This window comes from Rhinolophus sinicus, chromosome X, assembly GCF_036562045.2.
Source record: "Rhinolophus sinicus isolate RSC01 chromosome X, ASM3656204v1, whole genome shotgun sequence".
In the NCBI taxonomy this organism is placed as follows: domain Eukaryota; kingdom Metazoa; phylum Chordata; class Mammalia; order Chiroptera; family Rhinolophidae; genus Rhinolophus; species Rhinolophus sinicus.
In genome coordinates this window covers 117,836,657-117,841,749 of record NC_133768.1, presented here as the reverse complement: position 1 = coordinate 117,841,749, position 5,093 = coordinate 117,836,657, and positions in this window count along the sequence as shown.

Below are 5,093 nucleotides of genomic sequence, written 5' to 3'. Positions count from 1 at the left end.
CTAGGTTGACATGCCTGGGATGTAGACATATGGTGATGGAAGGAGAACTGACTCTGGGTGGTGAGCCCACAATGTGAGATATAGATGATGGATTACAGAATTGTACACCTGAAACCTATGTAACTTTACCAACCATTGTCAACCCAATCAAAAAAAAAAGAGTGCTTGAGAAGTTTCTAATGGTTTTGATTTGAGCTATTTAGACGTCTGAAAGTTTTAAATTTTTACAAGCATAGGTTTTGATGTTTAAAACTTGTTTTGAGGGAGCAAGTCCCTTTATCTTTGTTTAAAAGTAATTAAACATTGCTTAATTGTACTTGTGCAGTATTAACAGCTACGTTACACAGTGAGTGTGAGGGAAACTCCATTTAGGAAACGTTGAACCGCTGTTCCAGACATTGGTTGTAGTATACTTTCAGTTAGTGTGTGTGTGTGTGTTTGTGTGTGTGTGTGTGTGTGTGTGTGTGTTCATGCATAATCGACAGAAGAAACAAGTTACATTTCTAACACTGCTACTCGTTCGAGTATAAACCTTTCCTCTTTTCCCAAATACCGTGGGTTTTGTGCATAGGTTTTCACAAATCGTGGATTTACCAGACCATCTTTGGACTGTTTGTGGGTTTTGTGTGGTCTGCCAGCCATTTTGTATGACAACTAGAAACCCAACCGACATTGAACCGACAATTCTCCAAGGTACAAAACTCATGTGAACTTTTGAAGGTAATTTAACTTTGTGGCTGGGCATTCAGTGAAGTCACATGACTTTCCTGCAGAGAGCAGAAGGGGTGCCCATAGGAATGAGTCTGGCTTTAGGGTTCAGGCATCTAAGACCTTTACAGGCACTAGTAGCTGAAACTGAAAACTAAACAATGACAGTTTATTTTTGAGACACTTCTGAATGCTTTAAAAAGCCACGCTCACTAGGGAGGTCACAAAGTAGTGTCTTATACATTGGAGAACAACCATGATGCCCATGCAGTAAAGAAAAGTAAATGCTATGTAAGGAAGCTGCTTGCCTATGCGAAAACACAGCTGTATCACAAGGGAGTTTTTATTTCTGTGTCACGCACGTGACAGGATTGCAAAACGTGGGAACACTGGTTGCTGTGAGGCAGCAGACAACGTAAAGGAGTACTTTTTGGCAGTCTGTATATCCATGTATAGGACTAAATCAGGGTGAACCAAGGTCAGCACACAAAATTTAAGGGCCACTTAACAGAGCCACTTAGAGAGCATCTCTAAGATATTTGGATCAGCTCAGTTGGTGGTTTTAAAACCGTGTTTCCCTGAAAATAAGACCTAGCCGGACAACCAGCTCTAATGCGTCTTTTCGAGCAAAACTTAACATAAGACCCGGGCTTATTTTACTATAATGTGAGACCGGGTCTGTAATATAATGTAATATAATATAATAATATAATATATAATAATATAATATAATAAACACTGGGTCTTATACAATATAATGCAATATAAGATAAGACCGGGTCTTATATTAATTTTTGCTCCAGAAGATGCACTAGAACTGATTGTCCGGCTAGGTCTTCTTTTCGGGGAAAGTGTAGCTAAAAGACACTCCTCATGTTTTGAATCTATGAAGATGGGAAAAAGGCTTCTAATGCTTCACTGTTTGCACATGACATGCATTGTATGTTTTGACCTCTGGGATAATTGTTCTCATCCGCAGATGAAAAGTTTTAATCATTTCAACAACTGGAGTTTTGCTTTTGAGAGGTCTTACAGTGGAACCTAGGACCCACTGTTTAGAGGGAACTCTTGCTCTTATGTTTGGTCGTTAGCACAATTAAAATCTGGACAGATTTATTCTAGGTAAGCCATAAGTGTCAACATGTAAACTTGTTCCGATTAAAGAATTTCGGTTGGAAAAGAAGGAAAAGGACACAACTGAACATCCTCAGCCTCATAATGTGCTTCTACCAAAAACCCGCTGCTGGCATCATACTTCATGATGAAAGACTGAATGCTTCTCCCATAAGATTAGGAATATGGCAGTATCTCCACTCCCACCATATCTGGTCAATATTATACTCGGGGTCCTAGTTGACAAGGCAAGAAAAAGAAAAAGGCATGCAGAAGGAAAAGTAAGAAGTCAAAATCTGCCTTTATTTTCAAAAGGCATAATAGTCTACCCAGAAAAAATTTAGTAGTGTAGGGAAAAAAATAATCTCCCAGATCTAATAAGCAATTAAACAAGGTCACAGGAGAGAAAGCCAATATAGAAAAGTTCTTTTCTTTTTTCCTGATTTTTTTGGGGGAGGTGAGAGGAGGTTTGTGTTTCTTTAATCTTTTTTTTTTTAAAGATCTTCATTAAAATATAGCTAACATAATATTGTATTAGTTTCAGGGGTACACCATAGTTATTCCACATTTATGTACCCAAAGAAGTGAGCTCCATGGTAAGTCCAGCAACCACCTGACACCATACTATGCTATCACAATATTATTGACTATATTCCCCATGCTGTACATTACATCCCCATGACTTATTTGTTTTAGTTTAAGTTTTGTATTAGTTTCAGGTGTACAGCGCAGTGGTTAGGCATTTACATAATCTATGAACTGATCCCCCAATAGGCCCAGTACCCATCTGACACCCTACATGGTCTGTACAACATTATTCATTCTATTCCCCATACGGTATTTCACATCCCCGTGATTATTTTGTGACTACCAGTTTGTACTTTGTAATCCCTCCACCTTTTTCACCCTGCCCCCAACTCCCTGCCATCTAGCAACCATCAGTTTGTTCTCTGTATCTATGAGTCTATTAGAAAAGTTGTTTCTATTTCAATACACTGGGAACAAATAATTGGAGCTGGAGCTTTTTTTCAATGTCGCATACGATAGAAGTAAAGTAAATGAAATGGCTATGGAGAATTAACGTTGTATGTTCAAGACTTACACGCAGATAACTATAAAATACTGCTGAGAGAAATTAAAGAAGACTGAAACAAATGGAGATATACTTATTATGCTCATGGATCAGAAGAGTCCAAAAGGTTTAAGATGTCAATTCTCTAGTAATTTGTCTATAGGTTTACCGTAACCACGATTCAGATGAAAAGCTGCCACTCAAACTTATATGGAAATGCAAAGGACACAGAATAGCCAAAGCCGTTTGGAAAAGAACAAAGAAGGAGGACTCACGCTACCAAATTCCCTGCCTTCACAGAAAGGTATGGGAGCCAGGGCAGTGTGCTGTTACCATAATAATAGTCATACGGATCAATGGATGAAATAGAAAGCCCAGAAATAGACCTACACGTATATGGTAAGTTGGTTTGTGGCAAAGGTGCTAAGATAATGGAATTAACTAATCATTAACTAATGGTGCTGGAAACAAATGGATCCCCATACGGAACAGGAAACCACAAACAAACTTCAATACCTCACACTACATGCAAAAGTTAACTGAAATCATAGATCTAAGTGTACATTGCAAATCTGCGAGAGAACTTTTTTCATTCAAGCAGTATAAATGACAAAGGGAAAATGATCGATGATGGACCGTTATCAAAAAACAAAAGGAACAACAGACTAACACAAAGGTTTGCCTCTCTGAGACCTGGCTTCAGTATCTCTGTGCAGCAGGCAGTTTTCTCCACCCCTGTACTGGAACCTCATGACTGCCTTCGACTTCGACTTCACTCCTTGGACAGAAAGCTGGGTCCACTTATTTTCAATTGCAAAAACTCACCTTATTGTCTTGCATTTCTGCTTGCGAAGCTCTCCCCTTTCTCCATTTCCTGGCAAACTTGTCTCTTTACTCAGTCCAGCCATGCCTCCTTTGGAAAATCAAGACGCTATTGCAACTCCCAAGGCTGGGTGGCCGCACCTCCTCAGGTCCTCTCATGGCCATGTAAAATTCCTTCCGTCTCTCTCTATTGTAATCATCCTTTTCTTGGCTTCTCTCCCACACAATGGCTTGAAGCAGCAACAGAGTCTCTTTCATTTCTCTAATCCCAGGCCATGGCCCAAGATAGGCTCCCAGAGAAGATCAGCTCTGTTTTATCACAGTTCTAGAAAAGACGCTTTCCTAAACGACACTATTATTTCAAAAGCCAAATAAAAGACGCTGAGGCCACCTACTTCCTCTTTCCTTTCCAGTACTGTTTGCAGGGAGCTCCCTTGGAGTCAGTGGGGCGGACCCTCCTAGTCCTGGGTGGTAAGCAGGGGGCATAAGTAGGCAGCTTCACTGGAAACCCGAGTGTCAAAGACGGAATTACAAATAGAAGGACTAAGCAGCAACAGGCTCTCGCTTCAGTTGTTCTGCTTCCGACTTAGCCCAGCACAGGCCTGTCCACTTTGTCCCTCACCTTTCCCAAGCCCTGTAGGCCCCAAACCACCTGTCCACTGTCTACCTGACTCTCACAGGTGTGGCATCACACATAACCCTCTGCCGTTGATGTGCACCATGGGTACCGTCACCCGGCTCACCCTTCTTGCTTTGATAACCCCTCTGGACCCATCCCTGTCTATGGCATACCCCCCAAATGACAACTCATCATCTGCCTGAATACCTCTGCTCTCTTGCTGTTCAGCAAGCAGACCCCTAGCTTGAGCCTGCTGGGAGGCTCAGAGGAAAGAAGGTAAAAAAAGAAAGAAAAAAGACAGAATGAAAACCACAGGAGAGGTGGGAGTAAGAGACACAGGAACAGAGAGGATGTCCCATACCAGAAATGTATCCACTGCTTGAACACAGTGCTCTCCGCCTTCAGCCTGCCAGATCAGATGTAGGAGGGAGGAAAGACAGGGGGACGACGGGGACGGGGTGGGGGGGCTGAAGGGGCGTGGGTGGGACAGGCCCTCAGCCCCTTTGCATCCAGCAGAGTCAGAAGCATAGCTGGTGCCTTCAAGGAAGACTGTGGTCACTATGGGCACATGGCCCTCTCCCAGAAGCATGATTTTCAGCCCTTCTCTTCCACTTCCTGTGCTTTCTGCTTTGCCTGTTTTGGTGGGGGCGTTGGGGGGAGGGGGAGGCGAGGGTGTTACCACACCACTGAGCCGGATGAGTCCGTAGGCCTGTGCCTTGGGGCAGGCAGTGCTGCTTTTGTCTCATTCCTGTTGGGCTA